Source organism: Manis pentadactyla, chromosome 5 (assembly GCF_030020395.1).
Source record: "Manis pentadactyla isolate mManPen7 chromosome 5, mManPen7.hap1, whole genome shotgun sequence".
NCBI classification, from domain to species: domain Eukaryota; kingdom Metazoa; phylum Chordata; class Mammalia; order Pholidota; family Manidae; genus Manis; species Manis pentadactyla.
The window spans coordinates 78,540,979-78,567,728 of record NC_080023.1 but is presented as its reverse complement, the minus strand read 5'-3'; the positions used below and the strand labels follow the sequence as shown (position 1 = coordinate 78,567,728).

Here is a 26,750-nt window from a genome sequence, read left to right as displayed (position 1 = left end):
GCTATAGAAGTAGCAGACAGAAGAAAACATGGGGAGATTGATTATTTCTTTGACATATCTTCTTGTAGAGTAACTTAAGCATGTATAGGTTTTAAACTACTAATTAAATTGCGCACACACATTAACATAATAGGAGTATAGTTACATAACCAAAGCAGATCTGTAATTACCAGCCATCTCCAGTGAAACCAAGAAAACCAGTTAGGCACCCTAGGCATTTGTGAAAATTTGTCTATGATATGATGGATATTGTCCAACTGTACTTGAACAGTCTGAGAGAAATCAGACAAATTAAAACAGCCCATTCCTGGGAACTGTTCACATCCCATATGTTCTTTTAACAGTAGATAGTCTGTAGTTGTAAGATTTTGGAACATTAATATAATTTTATAGATGGTGAAACTGAGTGTCAGAGAGATTAAATGTGTATCAAGGCTCCACACTAGTAAAAAGCAGAGGCAGGACTCACACCCAGGTATTCTGCCTGTGGGTTTCTTTCCATTGTGCTTCCCTAGACTGAGGTGGCCAAGCTGGCAATAGGCCTTCCTACCACTCAGTCAATGCAGAGCTCATGTCCTAGACTTTCAGAAGGTTAAAATGGGGGAAACTCTTCAAATTGGCATTAGGAATTTTTTCTGGGTATGTATTGCAGGAAAGGGAAACAAAAGCTAAAATAAACAAGTGTGATTATACCAAACTTAAAAGCTTCTGCACAACATAGGAAGTCATCAACAGAACAAAAAGGCAACCTACTGAATGGGAAAAGATATTTGCAAATGATATATCTGATAAGGGGCTAATACAGAAAATAAATAAAGAATTTATACAACACCAAAAATATTCCCCAAAAATATGATTAAAAAATCGGCAGTGGACCTGAATAGATATTTTTACAAAGAAGACATACAGATGGCCAACAGACACATGAAGATGCTCCACATCATTATTCATAAGGGAAATGCAAACAAAAACCATAAGGAGATATCACCTCACACCTCACTGTAAGAATTACCACTATCCAAAAGCAAGAAATAACAAATGTTGGGTGAGGATGTGGAGAAAAGAGAACCCTCCTACACTGTTGATGGGAACATAAATTGGTGCAGGCACTGTGGAAAGCAGTATGGAGATTCCTCAAAAAACTAAAAATAGAAATACCATACAACCCAGTAATTCCACTTCTGGAATTTACCCAAAGAAAACAGAGTCTCTGATTTGAAAAGACATATATACCCCTATGTTTACTGCTGCATTATTTTCAGTAGCCAAGATCTGGAAGCAACCTAAGTGTCCATCAGTAGATGAATGGGTTAAGAAGATGTGGTACATTTACACAATGGAATATTATTCAGCCATAAAAAGAAAAGAAATCCTGATCTAGAGGGTATTATGCTCAATGAAATAAGCCAGGCAAAGAAAGACAAATACCATATGATTTCATTTATTCATGCAATATAAAAACAAAGCAAAACAAAATAAACAAAATAGCAGTAGACACATAGACACTGAGAAATGACTGGTGGTTACCTTGGGGGATGGGATGGGCAGGGTGGGTGAGGGGAATAAAGGGGTAGGAAAATTTTCAATCATAATGTAAACTGGTCATGGGGATGGTAGTACAGGATGGAGAATACAGCAAATAATTCTATAACATCTTTCTATGTTGATAGATAGTAACTGCACTAGTAGGGGTGAAGGTTTAATAATGTAGGTAACTGCTGAGCCACTGTGTGGTATACTTGAAACCATCGTAAGATTGTATATCAATTGCATTTCAATAAAAGGAAAATTAAGAAAAAAATACCTTTTCCTAATGATCATTCCAGATTAAAACACCCTGTTTTAAAGGCAAGGAAATGTGTAACATTTGAAACAAAAACATTAGGTACATGGAAAATCATAAAAATTACCTGATGGCAGCACAAAACTAAAACAATACAAAGGTATAATTTGCCATAGTAAGTGATGCAATTAATTCATTGTGTCCCTTGTTTGTAAAGGATAAAAAGAAAAGTTCTAATTTATTTAAGCACCCAAAGTTTAAGGAAACATCTTAAAGATAATAAAGATAAAAGGCATAGTTTCACAAGAAATAGTTCCACAATATTCCACTGTTTCTAAATTCACCAGTGAGAAATATTTGGAGTCCATCTCAAAGCATTGTGCTGGTCTTACACTGTATTATGTTGGATCTCATTTTGACATGGTGAATTTAAATAAAAGAAACATGATTATATGGCTCTGAATTTAATTCAGGAGCACCACTGAGTTCTGTGATCTTATTTTTGTCAAAAAATAAAAGCTATTATGATATTTACATGAGAAAGTTACTTTGTTAATTTTATGCCTAAAATATTAATCAGTATATTCACACAAGCCCTGGTAAAAAATTGCACTTTAAGGAAATAGAAGTAACACTGATTTATTTTCATAGCACTGTGATGACAGGATGGTTTATTCTAGGACTCTCGACTCTTAAAGTCACTGTTCTCTATGAAACTCATCTCAGCAGACTTCTTTTGATCACTTAAACCCATAAAAAAGTACTTCATGTTAGAATTATGCTTCTTCAAAGGCAGTAGAAATAAATTTTCTCCACAGGTGGTACCTCCTGGCTATCACTAAGGCCATGAAGAACACAGATTCAAAAAAAAAGGAAGAAGAGAATCTAACAGTCATACTGGGAATCTAGATGTATGTGGTCAAATGGTTCTACTGTCCAGTAGTTGCACCAGGTTAGCCTGTCTTTGTCTGTCAAAATTTGCTCAAGCACACCTTTTCTTTCAAGAAAAATTCCCTTTTGCTTTCCAGTCTGATTTGGATCCTCTTCTCTGTTTTCTTTAAAAGCCTTTCTTAACTCCTACTTAACTCATACCATGATATACTAATTTGTTTTATTTTTCTTTTCAATCATTTGGAATAAGTTAATTAGAGGCAGGAGTCATTGTATATGTCTTTGTATTTCTGGCTCCTAGGAAATAATGTATCATTACATAATAGGTTTTCAATAGATGTTTGTTCAGTTAGTAAGTAAATTACTGACTGATGAATAAAAGGTGTCTATTTCATTACAAATAAAATTAGAGCATCTGATATCAACCTGAAATTTGAGCTCAATTGAAGAAGTGTTCTAATAAAGTAATTTCATAGTGACTTTATTTATTTTTTAATTACATTAATGCTATAGATCCATTTTTAAAGGTGGCTATATTTTTTAGGAAAATTCTGGAAACTGCTGATAGGAAGCGATCTCAATCATCTGGGAAACTAGTTGGTTTTATTCTTTTCATCATTTTATTTATGTTAGACCCAGGGAGCTCTCCAATGAGGATATAAGTGACTGAAAGTTGCAGTCTACAATAAGGCAGGAAAACCATATCAACATCATAACGCACTTAAAGTACCTTTCCAGCATCTGTGCCCTGTTGCTGGCTCAGAACTTCCATTCTAGCTGCCACCACATAATTAATTCAAAAAGCAGCATTTATCAAGTGCCTTTCATATGCAGGGCACTGTTCTAGGGGCTTGTAATATTTATTGTACTCTTTAATTGGCTCAAACCCTACCTAATGACACCCAAGCTCCATTTTTCTTCTGAAACTCTTCAGCTCCTTAAATACCATTCTGAAAAATATTGCTGCCATCACAGTATATATGATGTATGTGTATATATATAAATATATATAAACATTAAAAAAATACTTTAATTATTTACTTGTCAGTTTTTCTTTCTATACTGTAAGCTCCTTTGTGGAGGGATTATGCATTAATTCACTGCATTCCTTATCTAAATTCATTAAAAGTCATATAGAAGAATCTCAGATTTGTTGAATTAATGAAACTGCATTTAGCAGCATACAATTAACCTGGGCTATTAGGCTAAAACAGTGCTAACTATGAAGACACAGCAGATAAAAATAAGGGTAGTATTAAGAAAAGAAGCATATTATTTCAATGGGCATTTACAAACCATCTATTACATTCAAGGTATTTTGGGAAATAAATAAAAGCCAGTTATTGCATCTGCCCTTCAGGGGCTTATGGTCATTTGAGGACATGCACATAAATACTCTGTCAAAAGATTTACTCTGATAAATACAGTAGGGATGAGTAAGTGAAGAATGAAGTGACTTCAAAGAAGGAGCAGCATTAGAACTGAATCTTGGAAGCTGAGTAAAATTTCACAGAGATCATTTAGGAAGGATTTAGTAAAAAAATATGGTGACATGTAAATTCTGGGTTTTCTTCAGGCAATCCAAAAATGCGAAAAGGTGGAGAGTAGAATAAATGTGGCCATGGTGGTAAACGATGCTAGAGTTGTCGGAGGGGAAACCTCCAAGAAGATACAAAAAATAGAGTAAATTCCAACAACTTAATGGGTGTGAAGCTCAGAGATCTCAGAACTATCAAAACAGGTTTGAAAAGATACTTCATTGGTGCTACGTGTGACAGCAAATAACCGGATTTGCGGTGATGGAGCACACTGGGAGGGAAGCAGAGTTTAATGCCGCCCATGGGCTTGCTTGAGAGGAGCATGGAGGGCAAGTGTACAGAGAAGCTCCGCCTTACAGGGAGCTGGAGGATGCCCCATCAGCCAGTATGAGTGAAGTAAAGACAGAGTGAAGTGCAGCCTGAGGAAACACGCATCGAGGAAATGTTGGCAGTAGACAGGCCCTGACTTTGGTGATGGGGTCACTGAGATGGAACCAAACCCCATGATTGCCTGTCAGGGAAATTGGTCAGGTCAGTCTGTTCTGAGAATGAAGATATTTCTTCAGTTTTTAATTCAGGCTAATTATATCACACACTATCCCACTTACAATAATAACCTATTTAGGAGTAAACAAGGTGTTTGGAAAAGAAAGTATAAGTTGGTAATTTTGGAGAACATGGGACAAATTAGAATAGTATCTTGATGGCTTGGTGATCTGAGGCACTATATAAATTCCAAAAGAATGAAACCAAAGGTGCATTTACTGGTTTGTATGAAAGTCTCTACCAGACTGATTGATGATTTAGCTTTCTGGCCAAGTGATGAGAAGAGAGCTGAAATATCTAGGGAAGAGAGCTCAGGATACTGACAGTAGTAAAGCCAGAAAGGGAGTAAAAGTAAAGGACAAACTGCTATGATGAACATAGAAACTGGATGATATGAGATGAGGATCCCTCCTCTTAAGTGTGTAATTAGAATTCATCTCATTAAAACACAGTCCTAGAAAGTTTTCTGCATAAATTCTCATAGTGCTATGAGAAACCTCACACATAATTTCATGAAGATTATTATAAATCTTTTATTAATCACTTACATATACTTGGTTTTGTTTTCTTTTAGCTTCTATTAAAATCTGTGTTTCATGTACTTTCTGCTGTTCTTCTGTTGAATCCTCACAAGAACTCCTACGTGTTTGGTTCTATTAGCCTCATGATACAGATAAAGAATTTGAACCTCAGAAAAGAGCTGAGTTAATGTCAAAGATCATACAGCTATTGAGCTACAGAGCAAGGGCAGATCTAATCCGAATTAGGAGACTTCCAAGCCTCAGAGGTCCCATTTCCCAGACCAATCTCCTGATTTTCATGATCCCACCCACTCCAACTCGTTCCTCCTGTAGGTTTCCCATCTCATTAAATGCCAACTTTATCCTTCTAGTTGTTCAGACCAACAGTCTTCAAGTCATGCTTGACTCTTTCTTTCAAAACCCACAGCCAATCTGTTAGCAAATTCTGTACTATTTATTCAGAATTGGACCACTTTATAACCACTTTCACTATGACCACTGTGGTCCAAGCCACCCTCCTGTGTCGCAGGAGCCCCCACTACCTGCTTCCACTTTGTCCTCCGTTGACTCACAACAAAGCATTCCCTGTGATGTTTTAAAATCTTTTTTCAAATAGCACCCTTTCTCTGCTCAAAACTTTCTAATGCTTTTCCATCTCACTCAAATTAAAAACAAAGTGCTGATACTGACTTAAAAGTTGTGTGTGATCTGGCTCTGGACTACTTTGGCTTAAATTTCTACCACTTTTCCTGGGGCTCACTGCGCTCTGCCTCTATGCTCTAACTTGAGCATGCCAATCACGCCCACCTCAGGGACCTGGCATTGCTTCTCCCTGTCGCTAGAATGCTCTTCCCTAGACAGCTGCATGACTCGTCCTTTCAGCACCTTCTGTCTCATGTTCATATGCCACTTAGTCTATCCTTGGCCTCTCTATATAAATGATTAATCACTGACCCACAACCCACTCCACTCATTTTTCCCCTTACCTTGTGTTAGTGTCCTCCATAGCACTAGGATGCAGGTTCCATAAGAGCAAGATATTTTTGAGCAGAGATATTTTTTAAACCAGGTAATGTATGAAAACTTATCCCAGAGAGCATAGAACAAAGAAATATCTGACATCTTCTCAGTGAGACAACATATGTAACTACTTTTCATATAAGAAATTTTTCAAGGGATTCACTAATACATCAGAGTTTCAGGTTATCTTCTTGAAATAATAGGAATCAAGGAAACTGAGGAAAGAGATTTTCTAGCCATGAATTAAATAGTAAGAATGACCATACTTATGGACATCCCATAGCTTGAAGTCTACATACATGCCCCTTCCATCATGAAGCCTTCCCTGATAAAGTCCTGAGTCTCCTTCATATTCTAGTAGCGCTTTGTCTATATCTTATGGTGGTTACAATTACATACATGTGTGTATGTATATACGATTGTGTGCTCTTGAGTTTGCTGAAGCGCATTCCTGTCTGAGGCCTTTACACAGAGAGGGTGCCAGCAGAAGCAGACCTAAGTGCCGCTCTCACAAAGCGTCCGTGCGTGACCCAGGTCAGGAGAGCAGCGCTCTTACCCAGGGCTGCAGCATGGCTAGAGGGCGCTGAGGCTGTGGGAGAACTGCTCTACTGTGCTCTCAAGGGCTTGCATCTTTGATATGGATGTATATTTTTATGGATGAGCATGGGCAGCCAAAATGTCACTCTCAAGTGGTTTTGGGGGACATGAGCAGATGGAAAATCTTGAGAGGATTCTCCATGAATACCCCAAGTAACTGCCATAAGGAATCCCATATAATCGTGAAACAGTGAAGAGTGGCTGTAGCCTGTCTGCTCTGTGGGGTCTGAGCCAGTGAACTTGAAGTCCCTAGAGAGCAGGTGGTTTCGTCTGCATTCCCAAAACTTGTGAGGCCTGGAGAACCCAGAGTCCCAGGAATGCGAGGAAACCAGCCGATGGTAAAGTTCAATGCTAGAGTGACCTCCACACCAAACCATCTCTTTCCAGGTTTGCTTGGTGTCTGTTCCATTTGTCTGTGGCTGTCTGTGGCAACAAGCTGAAGCACAATGAGTTCTCTGATTACCTGCTTAGGGGCAGAGAGAAACATGCCTGTAAGGGGCTTGCTTTCCATTAGTGGAGATTGGTTCTTTATTTAGGAATTAAACAAAATGTGTGTTCTCAGTTAGTTAAATGGAACAGTTCATGTTCTGTGGGCAGTTTAGCTAGACTCTGTTTGTTTTCTAAAGATAAGGCACTCTTTTTCCTTCTTGAGGAATTACTTTGATTTGATACTATTGGACAAAGAAATCAGAGACAACAGTACTTTTCTGAGTAAGCAGTTTTCTTTTAAAAAATCGCTGTTATTTTGAGAGTCTAATATCAACTTTCATACTATGAAAAAAATTGTTGTCCATGTAAATAATGAAGAGATTTACCATTCCTCCCTTCTCAAGGCAGCTTGAATATCTCTGCTGCCTTCTTCCAATTAGCTTTCTAGCCTTTCTGAGCCCACGCAAGATTTTTGAGCTCTGCCTTTCTCCATGCTTACTTACCTGCTTTGAAGAAATGTTCTCAGGAGCTTTCTTCAGAAGCAGATTAATGTAGAGCTTACCCTACTGCAAAAAGTACGATCACTGATTTTATTAAATAAATTATCTCATTTATTCAACAAGCATTTAATAAAAATCTATTGTAAGGCAGGTGCTGTTGTAGTTTCTGGGTCTACAGCCATGAATAAACCAGACAACAATCCCTGAATGATGTGGGAAGAATACAGATAAACAAACACATGTGCAATATTTATACTACGCCAGATAGTGGAAGCGCTATCGCAAACAGTAAAGGGAACAGGATTGGTGGGTTGGGGGTGCCAAGGCTGGGAGGGCTTGCAACTCAAGTAGGTTCATCAGTGATAGTAGCCTCAGTGAGACAGCAACATTTTAGCAAAAACTTAAAAGAGATAAGGAAATAAGTCAGTCAGATATCTGGAAAAAGAAAAAGAGCTTGTAGACTGAGGGAAAGTAAGTGCAGAGGCCTTGAGGCAGAAACCTGCCTGAAGTGGCCCCATGAGGATCATACTGGCTGAAGCAGAACAAGGAATGGGGACAGCAGGATAAACTGAGGCCAGAGGCCATCAGAGGCAGGACAGGGAACTCAGATGCTGTAGGACCACTGAGACAAAATTGTTTTTGATTCTGAGAGGGAAAAGTCTCTGGAGAACTCTGAACAGAGTTGAGCCATGATTACACTTCAGGTTTCAAAGGATCACTCTTGCTGTTTGGTGGAAGAGAGGCTATAAAGGATCCAGAGAGGAAGCAAGGCTGCTGCCTTTCATGACTGAGTGTACAGTTGGCTCTCATTACTCAGTCATGATGGTCCATAACGCAGCTGCATACACGGAATTAGTGAATTCTGAATCATTGCTCCTAGGGGAAATACTGGGTTTGGTTCTTGTGAGTCTCTGATAACATTTTTATCACCAGATCAATATATAACCTTGTTTTATGAAATAAGCCATCTTATTTACCATCTATTTTTGATTCCGTAACTTTGAACTCATGGCCAACAGCACTACAACTTAAGCCTGAATGAAGCTTATCTAACACATATTTCCTCTGTAAGAGACACCACAGCCTTCTTGCATCTAGGAAAATTAAGCAGTACTTCACTATTCAAAGTCATTTTAAATAGCAAAATGACCAAAAAAGTACAAAAAAGCAAAAATATGACACTTAGGAGAGTACAGAAAGGACATGGGCTTACTGTCTGAGAGCTAAAGCATGGTGGCACTGGGAGTCTCCTTATTTGGCCTTAGCCAGGAACTCAAGTGTCAGGCAACTGTGTCAGTTTTTCGCCATTCTGCACACGTCCACAAATCACCATGAAAGTGTGCAAGGATTGATTTTAGGGTTACAAGTAAATTTCATTGAGTAAGTGAATACTTGTATACAGAATTGTCAATAATGAGGTTCTACTACAATACTTTGTTGAGGGACCATTCTCCATTTTGTTTCTACATATCTTATGACAGCTTTGTCCTGTACTCTTTAAAGATGTTTGTCTAGCAAACAGCTTTCAGAGATACAGATTTTTTTTTTCCTGTTTGGAAAATAGAGATAATGTCTCCTTCTTGGGCAAAGTTTGGGCAGGTTTTCTAGCAGTCCTTGTCTAAGATTGTGGGTTCCTAATTCCACTGTGTAAGCAGGGCCCATCTGGGTCTGGGGCTGCCTCTGCTCATCTCCTTTGGACCTGGGGGGAAGGAAAACCTGAAAGCAGGCTGCTCACACTGCTCACTCTGCCACGAGTGATCAAGTCCTTCACTCTGATCCAGGAATCTCCCTCATCTGCCAGCATCTGTGAAACTGGCAGGCTAACTAACTTGCTACATGAAAATAGCATAAAATCTCAGGCCCTTCATCACTCTTGACATAGGCATAATTTTAAAATTTGATTCTTAAAGTATATTTTTTACAACTTTTGCTTACAAGAAGGGGGCAGGTTCACATCTACTGGCCCATTCAATGAGAGTGTTTCTCATTTCGTGATGGGAGCTTCAACTGAAAAAACAAAATAAGTTTTTTAATTCATAATCATTTCTAATGCACAAATATCCACTAGATTTTATAAAGAGTGTCTCTTTTACTTCGTTCTCACTACAAAATTATAGAAAATGTCTTCTTTTTCTTCAAGCACTGTCTTGTAATATAAAACTCCATTAGGTGACTACATGTGTCTACTGGCAAGTCAAAATAACACCATGTAAATGTGTTCCCCTTGAAGAAAAAAAAACAGTATAATTTGAGAGATAACCATAATTTTACATATATAGGAGCTATTTTGACTGAGATAGCAATCTAACCGACATTAAAACACAAAGCAAATGTAGTTAGAAATACAGAATTCTCTGCCTTTCACATGAGAATACCCATTGTTAGAAATAATTTATATGGATAATGTAATTCACCTTTACTTAGTCCAGAGTACACACACACACACACATATATATATATATACATATATTTAAGAAAGGCTTCCCACTCTGGATCAGAGAAAAGAAATAATCACAAATAGTACTTTATTTTGATACTACTATCATAACAATGCTGGTATTGTAAATGTAAAATAAAGAGTCATATATTAAAGCTATTTTTTTTTTTAGTATATCAGAGATTTTATTAGGAAAAGGAGGCCATTGAAACCTTAATTTAGAATTGTATTGTACAAAAGGGTCGATTCTCATATCTTGATGAGGTTTTCAATTTGAGAACTAGCTCTGATATTCCCAGTACTGAGGCCTTTTAACAGTGAAGGCTAATCTAAAATTTAAAAGAGATTGTGAGAGAAATGGAAATTCCTGCCGATGGCTCAGCTGTGTTTGGGTCTGCACTCTGACTACTAAATCTTTACTATATATCTTCTTCCTGATGTCTTATTCTTGTCTGCCAATCATCCAGTGTAGAGAAATTTATGGTGAAATGTGGAGAGAAAAAGTCTAAAAAATGGAATATAAGCTTCCCTTCATCACCCCTTTTTTAAGGCATGACATCTATCAAATTGAAGTTTTCTTTTTATATTTCAGAACTTTCTATCTGACAAACTGAGCTTCAGTATGCATAATACTTTTTATTAAGCGTGATATGATAACCATATCCATGAAATATACAAAAAGGATTATTAGTGAGCTGTGGATGAATATGGAATCTGTTTTTTTTTTTTTTCTCAGCCTATCCCGCTAAGGGAGGAAGATGTGATGACAATTTCAGATGCAAGCAGCATTCACGTGGCTCATCCCCACCGGTAGTGTGGAATCTCCAGCCTCTTTTAAGTTTCCTTTCAATTAGCTTTGGGAATCACCTGTGAAAGTTTTACATGACTTCTTAGACTTTGGGCTGCCATGCGGCCCTTTTCCTCCAGTTCTTGACATTTTTTGCCTGATCCTATGGCCTTCAGAGACTCGGAAGCCTGGTAAGTGTGCCTGTCCCACCCAGTTGGTGCTGCCAGGGGTGCTAAGCTGCTGTGCTAGACACCCTCCTGCTGCCGGGCCGGTACCGCCGCTGGGCATGCGCCCGTGCCATGGCTCTCTGCAGGGGCGCGGACAACTCTTTCTCCATTGTTCTCTGTTAACTGCTCTCGAATCTTTGTTAACATGTGATCTCAAGTTCTTGCACAAGTTTTGGGGAAAAACAGTTATTTCAGTTGCTTTGTGCAGTCTTTGTATTAAAAAAAAAAACACTGGCGATGGAGCATGCTGAAATACTGAAATTGCTCTTGACCTCTGATAATAAGGACATTGCTATTCAGCTGAGCATCCTCATCCCTTATGGCTAATTCTTCCCCTGGAGGTAACTCAGACCTGAAGCACTATAATCTTGGTGGCGCATTTCGACAGCCCTCCAGACTGGTAATAGGGTATAGTGGTTAAGAGCATGGACTCTAGCTTCAGACTGTCGAGGTTTGAATAACGGATCCATCACTTGCTACGCCTATGATCTTGGGCAAGTTAATTAACCTCTTTGTAATCTGCAGTTTTTTCATCGACAAATAGCATAGTTGTGAAGATAAAAATAATATATGTAAAGCTTTTAGAATAGTGCCTTGCTATAGTATACCCTGTATAGGCTTTTTCTATTAAAACTATTAAAGCTGTGTATTATTTCAATACTAAGTAGTAACACCACTTTAAAGCTTTCTAAATTCACTGTAATTTTATACCAACTTTTATTGAGCATGCTCCAGATATCTGTTTAATTTGTATTTCCTTTCTCCACTTCTGAAACCTCTGACTCACCAGAATGAATCTACTGTTATTGTATTTCAATTACCTGCCAATTGAAGGTGGTTGGAATCAGTTCCACAGGTTAGCCCAGAATGAGAGGGTTTATCCCAGGCTCTGATTAATCCAAACTCACATATAAATGTTACCCTAAGATACAAATAACAAACATGAAGTCTTGGTTTCTGCTCCTGAAAATCCCTATTACTATTAGTAAAAGAAGGTAAGAGCAAAAGCCTTTTTGCACAGGATCCCAATGGAAGTAGAAATGAATGGTCCATTTCAGCTCAATGCGCATTCTGAAAACGATCCAGGTCACTGACTTGGTACAAATGAAGTTCCTCTCTGCTTCAACTCAATTACTAATGAACATCCTGATTGCCCTCAAAAGTAAATTGGCACCTGTATTAAGTTCTAAAGAAATTTGTACGTAAGGCAATCCAGCTATAGATTTCTGCCCTCAGTGTAGCTTTTAGATAGTCCCCCAAGGAGAGAGACTTAAGTATAGCATTTTGCTTTCTGAATATGAGTGCTAGATAATATTTTTTGTTTGTTTGGCCCTAGTCTTCATTATATTGCTAAATTTACACCTATGAGAGTCTTACAGCTGCACAGCCACATGCAAGAGCCAATTCTCATCCATAAATATTGTGAAAAGTTTACTAGGTACAGAGTATTTTGCAAGTACATTTACTTCAAGGAAAACTATCAAGAACATGCTCTGAGATATAGCATATTGCAATTGTAAGGAGTTATTGGCTGTATCAAATGTAGGAAGTCTGCAAAATATTTAACTGAAGAACTTGGTAACATTTGACTTCCAATGATGATATTTACAAACTCTCTGGTTGATACAGTTATATTCCTGTTAAAATATTGTCAAGAACAGTAAAGTTAATAAATGTTAGTGGAAACTTATGATAAGACTTATTTATTCTCTATCAGGATATAAAAACATTTAATAAATATAAACTAAAGCTAATTAAATACCAGAATATAGTGAAAAACCATATAAAATTAAAGTTGGAATGTTTAGGACTAGTGGTATTTCAATCCAAAACAATATTACCAACTATTTCTGCAATTTAAAGGAAAATAGCAGAAATTCAGGTATTTATTCAGTCATTCAAGGGAGTGTTAATGCCAGGCTCATGCTAAGAATACAATAGTGAGTAAAGCAAACAATAAACAGAGGTCTATCCTTCTGGGGCTACATTCTAATGGGAGTGATAGACAATAGATAAAACAAGTAATATATATATATATATTATGTCATATGGTGATAAGTACTATGGGGGGAAGTTCAAAAATAATTAGAATGAAGAGTATGTGACAAAGGACTGTACCTTCACTTAGCAACAGCCTCTGTACAAAGAGCATCCAGACTGAAGAAAGAGGCAATGCAAACATGTCGAGCAGGAGTCTTTCTGACGTGTTTGAGAGAAAGAAGGGACACTAGTGCGGCAGGAACGGAGGGAGCTGGGGTCAGATAGGAAATGTCTGAGAGCTAATGGGTGTGTGTCAGGTGGAACTTAAACAGAGCCTTAAAGCCCTTGAGATGATTTTAGCTGTCACTTAACTAGAATATTTTGAACTATAACTCACCACAGAAAATGAACAAATAAGAGCCAGTGCTCATAACATGAGTTATTTGAAACTGGAGCAGAGGTGATAGGAAGTAGAAAGATCACATTTTTTTCCCTAAATCTGTGCTTGAGCCTTTGAACATATGGCTGAATCAGTTTGTCATATTAACCCCTGCTTTTTTTTCATCCAGGAAAGAAACTAATAGAATAAGGCATTTATGTCATATCAAACAAAATACTGCCATGATAGAATATATTATAGTAGAGAAATTTTTTATGGTTTGGTGAGAACTCTTTATCCATAACAATGGTTCAGAGTCATTTGGTTGACCTGTACTTTGAGATCAGCACTCACTGCTGAAACATTTGTTAAGACATGTACCATGTTCAAATATTATATATGATACATATAATATTCTGAACACATTAAAACATTATTATAATGACTAAAAGGTAAATTAAAATAAGTTCCTATTCATATACAGTTAAACTTTGAACAACATGGGATTGGGGCATCAACTCCCTTGCAGTGGAAAATCTATGTATAACTTTGACTCCCCAGAAACTTAACCACTAACAGCCTACTGTTGATTAAAAGCCTTCCCAAGAACACAAAAAATTGATTAACACATATTTTTGTATGTTATGTGTATTATATACATAACATATATATATGTATTCTTAACAATAAAGATGCAGAAAAGAAAATTTTTTTCAAACTGTCACAAATCCCCCCAAAATTTTCCAAAATATATTTATTGAAAAATAATCTGTGTATAAGTGGGCCCCCGCAGTTGAAACCTGTGTTGTTCAAAGGTCAACTATACAAATGAGAAAGGAGTAAAAGCATAGAATTATAAGGAAATAATACATAGAAAGGAATATGGATATGAAGGAAATATCGCCTGAAGACAGGGCTAGCTAAAGAAGAATTTCTATCCTTAAATGGCTGTTATCAATGTATATTCCCCTAGATAGACTTACTTAGATGCCAGACCTCTCTGCATACCACACGCCCAAAGCATTCTACCTGATAGTATCCTGACACCTATACCCGCTGGGCCAGAAAACCATCTATGAGAAAAATCACACCTTTAAAAGTACTTGAACATATGACTGACTATGTGAACTTTTCTGAAATGCTGGATAATGTAACATGGCAAGAAAAATTGAACTACTTAAGGGACATTTTATTGAAACGACAGCTAGAATTAGTTGTCTCTCTTTGTCACAGCAGTTCTTTTTGGTATGGTAATTATGAATCAAATATGAGGGAATGCATGACTGGGAGTGTGCAATGCAGGGAGCCAGCCAGGTATTGTGTGTGTGTGTGTGTGTGTGTGTGAGAAGGAGGATGGATGAGTTTGTATAAAGTGTAATATGTATACACAGATGAGGAATTTAATTTTGTAATGAGCAAATCTGTTAAAAATCTCAATTCTCTGTTTATTGGTGGATTTACCTTACGATTTCTACTCTGTATCTTACTCTGCATATACTTTATTTGATAAAGGTACTTGCATGTTGATGAACAGACTAAATTAATTTTATTTAGTAATGCAGGCAATATCATCTATTGTAGCTCGAGGCTGACATAATCATTTTTCAAAAATAGTAATTGTGTTAATTAATACAAATAAATTTCTTAATGCATTTTAGGGTTTTTTTTTGGTCCCCCAATCTTCACATTTTATGGCACTTGTTACTTTTAATGTCTTCATAAACTGTGGAATATAATTAAGGTTGAAAATGTGTATTTCTTCAATGGAAAATGAATTTTTATTGTTCCCACAAGTTAGAGTATATTTATCCTTCCTAACACATTCATTAGGAAGAGAAACACTTCACTAGAATGACTACTGACTCCAGTAAACAATTCTTTTTTTCTCTCAGAAAGAAACAATTGACTCCTACAAATACTTTCTTTATTATTATAAAATAAAATTGATATTTTAATAAAATTAATGTTTTAAGTTTCCTTGGATGCATTGAAGATATGTATTTAAAATATTTTTATGATAGATTCTGTATAACTTCTCAGTTATGATTTTTTAAATTTAAAACTCTCAAGACTTATTGTAATATTCTACAGGGATTTCTTTTAATAGAAAACTTGTCTGTGGATATCAAAGATATGCTAATAAACATATTTCTCACATTTTTCTAAATAACATTTTCTAAAATGTTTCTTAGAAAAACATTTTTAAATGTCTGAACTCTATCAGTGTATATTTCACCACAGTGACTCTTCTGTCTATAAGTCTAGTTATGCTAATAGGGGGTCTGTGAAGAATCAGTGAACATCAAAAACTATTGGTATTTATAAGAAGTTCATGACAATGAGAAGGTGAGATGCTGAGGGACTTAGAATAATTTAATCTGCCTGAAGTTTTCAGATGTGATTTTGATATTTCATAACAAGGATTCAAGCAGAATTAAAATAGCCATCTTTCATTTCAGGGCTTTAAATAACATCCATATTAAACATAATTTCTTAAGGAAGAATTTAATTTTATTTCTGGAAATAGAGTAAGCAAGTATATGATCTAAATCTTTTGGATTTCTTGGGAGGGGCCTTATAACTTCTAATTTGCTGTTTCCAAATCATGGGTCTGTTAAATGTCTACATAGTTCCTTGAATATTACTTTAGAAAAATATGTTGAGGAATATATAAGTTTAGGTAAATTTGTAAAGTTATATAAATACTTCAAAGAAAAGAATAGTCCAACTTGGCTTTTTCTGTTTTTCTCATCTGTGATATTGATAACAATGATTTAGATCTCTGTATTTTATTAATTTACTTTTGAGAAGAGATTTGACATACTAATTATTATGGCTTATTTAATTTTCTTAATTTATAGTTTATGCAAGACTTGAAATTTCAGGAATTCTAAAGGAGACACTGTGTTCTCTGATTTAAAATCAGTTTTTGTGGTACTTCCCTAGTGTGCTGTTCTGAAGTATGGTTAAAGCTAGAAGTGCAGTAAAGAGTGGGCAAATGGGACGCAGGTCTTCTGTTGCATGACATGCTCAAGAATAATAAAGGAGAAGCGTGTCTGGAGCTCTGGTTGTTTCACATAGCTTTCATTAAATTTATTTTTGGTGAAAGCATGTGTTTTTATGACATTCTTTGCTGTTCAGAAGTGAATTTCATGCTAAAATTCAATGACAGCATCCATTAGTGGAGCCTATTTAAATCCCTGGTTGTTGGAAAGGAAAGTAGGTAATATCCACTTATTTGCCAATATTGGGGCAGTGGAATTTTCAATTGGCTCCTTACCTTCTTGAAAAAAATTTTTATTACATTTTTCTTCATGGGATTTTAAATTCTATATGCCTATTTTGTAATCCTACATTTTGCTAGCCTTTTAAAGCATCCATTTATATGCATTTATTCTATTTTTATTCTCTTGTATCTATTGTTTTATCAGGCAGTTTCAATATTCGGGTACTACATATGCCTCTTCCCCTTACCCAGGCACTGCAGTCTGTAATAATAGCAATCAAGGCAGTTCATTCTGACAAATGTGTGTCAGAAAAAGCCTGCTGTGACTTTGAAATATTGAAAGTGACTGATAACATAATGTGTGAAGCAGAATAAATGCATACAAATGGAAGTTTTAGCTGAGCAGTCAAAGAATGAACTAAATACAGTGTCAGAACTCTGCCCTGAAAGCTTTGGGTGCCAGTGGCTACAATGTCAAATTGCTAAATGCACTTTGCGAAGTGTTTTACAGATAAGGCAGGGGCCAGACCTTTATGATTTGTCTTTGTGCTTGGACTTCTTGAGGAAACACAACCAAGTGATGTTCGCTTAAAAACTTTCTGGTTGGGGAAGTCACATAGTTTTTAAGAAGAAGATTAAGGCACTATAGGGCAGTTGGGAAATTTGATGAAAGGATCACTAAATGCAGAAGATGAGAAGGTTGGCTACTGAACAGACAGACATCTGAACTATAATAAATCCACTAATTAAGAGATATCTAGGAAATAAGAGAATAAACCTTGACTAGAAATTTGCTAAAACTTGTCCTCATTTTTAAAAAGTTGACTGACATTTAAAATGGAGGGCTTTGAAGAAAGGAATAATAAAAATAAACACTTCAATATTTGAACATTGCATAGATGCCAAATAGTTTTCACATGTGTGAAACTCGCTGACTTTATATATTTCTGCCAACTTCTGCTTGCTCAAATGCAGAGCTCCTAATACAATCAGACACACTTCATACAGGTTCCAGCAGGGGTCGGACTGCCATCCAAGAGAGGAATCACATCCTTTTGCAGTAAAAATAGGTTGTTTAGAGAAAGGGATTGTCTAAACAGTCAAACTCGTACAGGAATAAACAATCCCTCTCTGTCTTTCTTCCCCCCCCCCACCGTTTCCCCTCCCTCCTCCTCTCTCTCCCCCACGTCCGTCTCTTAGTTACCTGTTGGGAGGCAGTTTATTCTCCCTCAGGATGTCAAGGCTCGAGGTACAAATTAAGAGGGTTTGTGAATATTCTGTTGGCAATTTTCACACATACAAAATGGAACACTTCTGGGCAGGGTTATAAATACAGGTATTACAGACTACGCCTCAATCCCTGTTCTTTTTAGAAGTGTAATGAGCACCTCGGGTCTCAGGGTTCAAGAGCACGAGCCTGAGCAACAGCGGGGTTGGCACGTGCCTTAGGGGATGTTGCCAAATATATTAACTAATAAAAATGGAATTTTCCTTCTCTGCCGTTATCAATGTAACTACTTGGAGCAGCGGAAGACTAACCACTGGGGTGCAAATGGGACAGTGTGGGGGAGGCTCAGAGATTGTTCTCACAACTGTGTTCTCATCTTTTGTCCTGTACTTTTAAAATTTGTTTTGTTCCATGCTGTCCTTTCATGTCTGAAGTGTACTTTTTTTCCCCATTTTCACTGTGTTTTAATTTATTATCGTCTCTCATCTGGATTAATGCAAAAATCGGATTGGTCTCTCAGTTGCTAGAGTCTGGTTCCCAGTTAATCAGTAATCTACCATGAAAGGAAGAGAAAATATTATAAAATGTAAACTTTTTATGTCTAATCTCACTTAAAAACCTCCGACGGTGTCCTCTCGCCCTCAGGACTGAGGCGGAACTCTCTGACGGGCGCCCAGGCCCTTGTGAGGGAGGCTCTGTAGGGTTGCTTGCTGCCTCTCCTTGATTCACACTGGAGCCCACATGGGGCCTCTTCCTCCTGTTCCATCTGTTTAGAATGACTTGACGTCAGTACCTGTGTTCATCTGCTAGGGCTGCCATAACGAAGTGCCACGGACTGGGAGGCTTAAACAACAGAAATATATTGTCTCACAGCTCGGAAGGCTGGAAGTCCTCTATCAAGCTGCCAGCGGGGCTGGTTTCTTCTGAAGCCTCTCTCCTTGGCGTATAAATGGCCGTCTCATCCCTGGGTCTTCACATGCTCTTTCCTGTGTGTGTCTGATGCCTAATCTCTTCTACAAGATATTAGTCAGATTGGACTGGGTTTGCCCTAGTACCTCATTTAACCCTACCTACCTCGTTAAAAGCCCTATCTCCAAATACAGTCAGATTCAGTTATTGGGCGTTAGGGCTGCAACTTATGAATTTTAGGGGTACACAGTTCAGTCCATAAGATGAATTTCAATTGCTCTTCCAATTGTGTGTTCAGATCACTTCCACTAGGGAGCTTTCCTGACCGTTTTCACCACCTGAATTCTATACTGATTCCCTGTGTCCCCACAACACACATCACCCTAAAACAGAAAATAGCGCATTGAGTTGTTTACTTTTCCTCTTACAGAATAAGTAGCTGGGAGGCTGGGATTGTGTGTAGTTCACAGCTGCAATTCTGCCTCATTGCACAGTGTGTGGCACACAATAGGCGGTTAATAAATACTTTTTTGAATGGGATAAAGCATTGCTTGTTTGTGAGTTTTTTCCTTCTCTTTTCAAATCAGTTTATACTTACTTGAAATAAATGAAGCATACTATATATGGCTGATTCCACTGGTTTCAGGATAAATTTTCCTTTTAGGTTGACTATAAAATATTGCATTTTTAAACTTATTTTTCATGTTAGGCCTGTAACGACTCTAGGACCACATCAAAGCAGGCATACCGGATGGCAGGAGTGCGGCAACGCTACGTCCCGCATTTCATGCCCTGCCTGACAGCAGTTGCACAGGTTTCCAGAGCATAAAAGTACAGGAGAAAGGAAAGCGTAAGAATTCAAAGATGCGCTTTTCCTGGTGTTTCAGTGTGGATTCTCTCTGTTGTGTACAGTATAAGCTCCACCAAGTGACCAAATCCGTTTGGAACTCTTCCAGTGCAATTCCACAGTTCTGAGTTTTAAATCCTATGTTATCAAAAGAATGACTCCCTTGTATTGCTTGCAAAACTGATGGTGTATGTAAGGTCATTTTTGGTGGAGAAGAAAAGGAACATTCTAACCTGTGGGAACATGTCAGTTGGTTAAGATGGATGTTCAATGTTGGCAAAGGATGTGAGAAAACTCTGACGGTGGTATGCGACGGCCCATTATTTAAATCTTTCCTATGATCTTTTGTGAGATTATGCAGAATCTGTATCCTAGAAGTAGCCAGTTGTCAGAGAAAATGATTTTATAGCTGGTGGTCACAATGGTTATTTGAGACCTCAGATAGTCACCTTCCATCTGAATAAGGCAGAGTCTGACCACTTTGTATTCAGTAAGGTACCTTTGTTTCAGAATAGAATTTTTTTGCAGTATGTATATAAAAGGTTTCAAGGGACAACTCCTTTTAAAGCTTTCAGTTTGTTATGCTTTTTATTTTAATCAATGATAACACAGAATAGCTTTGCTTGAAGATTTTTTTACAGCTCCTTTGAACAAGCTACTTTTCTCATTCATTTTTACATTTTTTTACATGCACTGAAGGTCAAAAAAAGTTCTTAGATTTAAAGTAGAACATAAAATTCTGCGCAAACCATTCCAAGGGATCTTTTTTTTAGTGTAAGGAATGTGAAAGCAGAGTCAGCAGTATCAGCTCAGAAACTCTTGTGTTTCACACACTATTACAAGCCCTGAATTGCTTAAAAAAGGAAATACAAATAGAGGGCCTTGTACAGTAAGTTGCTGTATTGTGTTTTTTTTTGTCCCTTCTCCCTGCCTCCACTCTTCCACAGTAATTTTGAGTAAAGGATGTGCAATTTGAAGACTTTTAGATTCCAGGAAAAAATATATTTAGGGGGTTTAACTGAGGTTGCTGAATTTTTATTTTAAGTAAGGACATTAAAAAATGTGTTCATTTCCAAAAGGAAAGGATATTTAATTCTCCATATTAAAGTTATAATCTGAGAACAAAAAATAGTTCTTTAAACTGAATTCATTAACATCTGACTACATGGTCCTTTACTCATTTATTCCATGGGCTGGTGAACATCTCAGAGCTGGTAGCTGCTGTTTTGTGGAAAGCTGGCAATAAAAGGATGGGATTTTACCTCATGGGCAGGCTATTTAGACGGAGGCAGGAAGCTGAGTAGGCGCTGGCCCAAGGAAATCTGAGTGCAGGGATGAAGGCCCTGAGGCAGAGGCAGAGGCAGGCACCACAGGAAGCCAGGGCCTTGGGGCGCAGGGGGTGGGAAGAGTGCACAGGATGAAGTGGTAGAGGGGGGAGACGCTAGGCAAGAAAGGCCTGTAAAGATCCTTTTTACCTCTTCTGCTTATTTTTGTCTTCATAATGCCTGATTCAAAACTTGCATATCTACTTGAGTTTTGGACATCTTAAGTTTTGGATCTGGAGTAAGATATTAGGGTTATTAATTTATGAGGTAGAAGGAAGTACACAAGACAGATAATTGGGAAACCTGGAATTTTCTGTAATTCAAACGCTGCCAGAGTGTGACTACATGATTATAGCTCATTTAGGTGTCCTTTCAGGGGCTTTGTTTCCATCTTGGATAAGGATGGTTGTGAAAGAGGTAACATGTAATCACTCTTTTAGCTTCAAAGTCTATGGTTCTGTGACTGTAAGGTACCAAGGGGCCTTTAGATTTCATGTGCTGCAGGCAGAAACCTCTAAGAATATAGCCTTGAGGAGATAGTAGGAAACTTATTGTTTCTTTCTTTAAGAAAGAAAAGTTATTTTATCAGTAGATTTTTTTTCATCCTTTATGCAAATCAGATAAGATTTAGTGACTGTCAGAAACAAGGTTTCTACTTTCAAGGAATTATTTAACTGTGAAAAGAATTATGATATTTTAACGGAAGAAGGACAATGGCCATGTCAGCAGTAGGCTTAGGTGAAAATCTGGAAGACTTCTATCGGATACACAGTTCATATCATTTTGTTAAGTTCCTGTAGGCAAAGTACTGTTCAAGGCTAGATCAAGTCACAGAGAAACCAGTTGATTAATAACAAGGATTATATGGAGACAAAAAGAACAGCCACCACCACGGAAGGATAGGAGGATGGTGTAACGTGGTCAATATGACAGTTACGAGGAGTGATGTTTGTTGTTGAAGAAGATCTAATGGTTGATGAGAAATTAAACAAGTAGAGTTGAGAAAGAAGAACAAAAGGACATTATAACTTTCACTGCTTACCCACTGTATAATTTAGGTTTTTTACCTAATACTATATCAGTTTTTTCCCTTATGCTCTCTAAACTTGAGTTTCTTAATCTATGAAATAGGTAGATCCCTCCCTCTAACTATAAAATAATATAGATTGGGAAGAATCTGTACATAACTGGACATGAAGACCAAAATATTGAAACCAAGGGAAATAAACAAGAAAAACAGTGCAAAGGCTAGAATGAGAATAGTAAATAGCAAGCAAGTCAAAAACCATATATTAGAGCCATAGTTCTCAAAGATGAGCAGTATAAGCCTCATCTCGAACTAGTTAAACTGCAAATTACATATACATAATCAGAAACTCTGGGGCTGGGACCCAGAAATCTGTGTTTTAACAGGCCAACCAGGTGCTCCTGATACTTGCCAAAGATTGAGAGCCTCTGCATTAGAGTAAATGCCAAGCATAGCTGAGGCAGCCCAGCTATGTATTCTTTTAAGAAATAGCTATCAAGCACCAACTGATACAAGGATTGCTCTGGATCCTGAGGATATAGAGATTGAGTGATTTACTGTCATAACTTATTATGCACTTTTCTAGTCAATTCTTTACTAGTGCTCTGGAGTCAGGGTTTAAAACCCAGTTTAGACACTTGTGAATTATAACTTGAATGGTTTATTTAACATCTCTTTATGTCAGTTTCCTTGACTATAAAATGGGATGATAATAGTGCCTATCTTTTGGGATGTTGTGAGGATTAGAGGTGTCAGCTTATGGAAAACCACTGGAAGATTGACTAGCACAGAATAAATGTGTAAAAAAAATGATAGATTTATTATGGGTATTATTGATTCTCCTTTGTTCCTTGTCTTATCTAATATCTGTTAATTCTTCCTTAAGATTTGTTGCAGGCAACATTATAGTTGACATTCCAATGTCTCTTCCATCCTGTTAAACTATGGATGTATGTTCTCAGGGGGATCCTCTCAGTCCAGGGTAAACATATGACTCAAAATGAACTAATTAAGCTGGAAGGACAGATTTTATATTCATGTGTGAGAGGAAATAGTTCCCATTCTCTTCTGCATGGAAACAGGGAAACACATTGCTCAAATTGCTGCTGTAAGCATCCTTCCATCCTGAAGCGGTTCAGCCTATGGGCAGTCCTGTCTCACTCACTGAGGATGGATGAGTAGAGAGATGCAAAGAAACTTGGTCCAAGTCCTTCAGTCTATGCATAACTCTTTAATAACTAGCACCTTCTACCTATCAAATTATCATTTTTATTATTTTGTCTTCTCTCTGAAACTTCCTGTTTATATATCTAAGGTTCTGATTAATAAAAAAGTCAAGTTGACCAAACCCACAGCCAAAGTCTTAATTCTCTTGGCTCCTAATCTACTTCTGGCTCAGCGTTGACCAACTCAGTTACCACAGTACCACCATCTACTTCTTTGTCCAGAAGAACAATTTATCTTGATCTCTCTGTGTATCTCACCCATCACATTCATATCGTTTGCCAGTCCTATCAGTTTTACAGCTGTCACTTTTGATCCTCTCAATCACACCACCCTGGGCCAGGCCCGCATCATGGCTCCCCTGGACTATGTGGAGCTTCCCAGCTCACCTTCCCATGGTGGCTTTTGCTCTCTGTTTCCACTGCCCTCCCTTCCTCCTATCACATTTCCTTTTCTACTTTAATAATGAGAGTTATTTTACAACTCCTCTTTTTAAAACTTCCATTGGCTTTCATTTTTATTTAGGAAAAAAACTTTAGTCTTTGTTTTTCAAGATTCTACAATATATCTGGGCCCAACTAATTCTATACTTTCCTTTCATACTACTTTCTTGTTCATGCACGTTGAGCCATGCCAGACACGTTGCCATCCAAGGAGGCTCTCCAAGCAGTTCTCACTATAGTTTTCTCATTTTTTGTTGCCTATGCATAGAATACTCTTCCTCTACATTTGACATTCAAGATTGTAATCAAATGTAGTCTCCTCAGAAAGATCTTCTGTAACCTACTCTCACATTGATCCATCTGTATTCTCTGTCTCAGTTACATTTTCTTCAAAGCATGTTTTCCAATTTGAAATTATCCATTTGTTTTATTTACTCTATGTCTCCCCCTCCAATCCTCCAGTATAAAGTAAGCTCCAGGAAACCAATAACCTTGTTTATCTTGTTCACTATTTTCTCTAGGGAAACAAAACAGTATCAAGCACTAACTAGCTGCTCAACAAATATTTATTGATCAAGTGAATAAACATGAACCCTATTCTTTATTAAGTTGCTCACCCTAGTAATCACAAATAAGAATAGGATATCTCTTTTCCCCTCAAACATTACTTAATAAGAATTTATTGAATGCCTACTAGGTATATATTTATTTATCATGAAAGCTAAAACAGGAGAAACCAGATAGGTTTTGCAATTCTTTGATACCTCAAATTTAGAACATATCTGAAATATCAAGGTATGCATACAAGAAATGATTAACAAAAAAGTGACATATGTGGTACAGAGAAGATAAAATACAGAAGTACAGTGAAGGCTTGGTCTAGGCTGGTGTAATTGAGAGGGTCAAAAGTGAGTTTCCAGCTTCCTTGTTAAGAGCTGAATCTGCTAGGGAAGACTTATGCTGAGGTTGGGTCCTGAGCTGGAGCTCACAGAATGTGTAATGTTTGAGTGGGTTTGGAAAGAAAGGAATAACTGTTCTCAGACATGATTGTACGAAGAGATTCAGTTAGGGTGGTGACTGCAGAAATGAAAGGGAAGGACAGCAGAAAGGGTATTTGAAGGCAAGTTTTTGCCTCAATCTTTTTCTCATTATCTCTCTGCCCTTTCCATAGGCTATGTGTCTGGCTTTCACTATCTTAATGTATAGTCTATATCCATTGCTCCAGCCTCTCCCTCAAGTTCCCACCCTTCATTGCTATTTGTGTGTCATAGTCTCTACATTTCCCTAGATGGACACCTCATACTCTAGTGCCTCAAACTCAATATGATGAATCCAAAATTAGCATTTTTACTCTCAAACCAGTTTCCTTTCCTGGCTTAGCCGTCTTCGAAACAACAAGGCTGAGGATCTCAAAATCATGCTTGGTTTCCCTTTCCCTTTCTTGTCTAGTGGATGGCCGACATGACCTGTATAATTTCTTTCCCTTTCCTTCCATTTCCATGGCCTCCACTGTAGTTCAGGCTTTGTACTTTTGATAAATGATTCATTCACCTATTGATTAAACTAATATTTATCAAACATCTACTATGTGGTAGGCTTTCTTCTAGATGCTTGGAGTACATCTCTAAATAAAGACAAAAATCCCTGCCTTCTCAGATTTTATTATAGATACGGTAATGACCTCCTAACAGCCCTTCTGTCTAGTCAATTCTTCTTTAATTTCATTGCATACATTTTTTCTAGACTGATCAAAAAGTAAACTACTGATTATGGCTAATATGTACGAAATTCGTCAGTGAACCTCAATATCCTAAATCCACACAGTGTGGTTTGACATTCAGGCTCTGCTCTACTCTATTCTATCTCACTGACCTTAGTAACGTACTCAGTGCCATTCTACTGAATATATTCTGGATGGGTAGGAATTTGTTTGGCAAATTTCTGTGGTTGCTAAGAAATCCAGAAAAGAAGAAATTCACATTAATAAAATTTATGTTGATTAGCTCAAACAATATGAGAGACTGCCTGCTGACTTTTATAGGAAGTATTACAGAGATCTTGTTTAATTAATGGAAAGAAACAAAAATTGATAAAAATCATCAGAGTAAAAATGTTACTACAGACAACATCATTTTGGAAAAAGACTGAAAACCTCATCAGGGCAGAAAGTATATCTGATTTTTTCAGGTTTTTGATTCTGTCCCTTCCCATTAGGTCTCCATGTGTCCATGTCTTACCATGGAACACTGGTAAGAATAAGACTTATTATTTTCTATACATTTTTGGAGACCAGTAATATATAAAATAAAATATGTTGGGTTTCAATAATTTTCAATAGTTGCTAACATTATTTCAAACATAAGTAGCTTAATAAAATGACAGCTGTAGAATGGGTTATTAAGAAAAAAATGAATGCACACTTTGAAGTATATCGTTCCCTTTCTGAAGTTGGTGCTAAAAAAGGGAACTGTGTTCATGAAGACAAAAATCACTGGTGCCACTGTGAGACTTATTCTGGGTTATATGGTCTCAGAAATGTTATTCCAGACAATCTGACCAATTACAGTGTTATTTTTTGAGCTGCTCAAAGAACTATGAAATGAAATAGATAAGAGGCAAATTATGGATTCCACCAATTAAAAAGTCATGATGAATGAAATCTTCCATGAAGAAAAAATTCAAGTTTTGATCAAGTACAGTATTAAGCTATTGTAGCAAAAGAAGATAAGAGGGAGGGAGAATAATTGCAGCATCCTCTCACAGCTTTCAATATTCAGTACTTTAATGTTTATTTCTGATCAGCTGATGCAAGAGAGCTTCAATTTCAAATGGGTCTGGCCCTTCATTGTAATGGAGGGCTCTCACTGTTGGCATGCTGTTTAACTT

The 26,750-nt window shown here is 37.2% G+C and overlaps 1 protein-coding gene across 1 annotated transcript in view; it reads right to left on the bottom strand.

Annotated features, from left to right (window-relative positions):
• GRID2 (glutamate ionotropic receptor delta type subunit 2) overlaps window positions 1-26,750 on the bottom strand; it is a 1,430,685-nt gene that overhangs the window by 71,992 nt on the left and 1,331,943 nt on the right. The gene's annotated exons all lie outside the window — the stretch shown is intronic.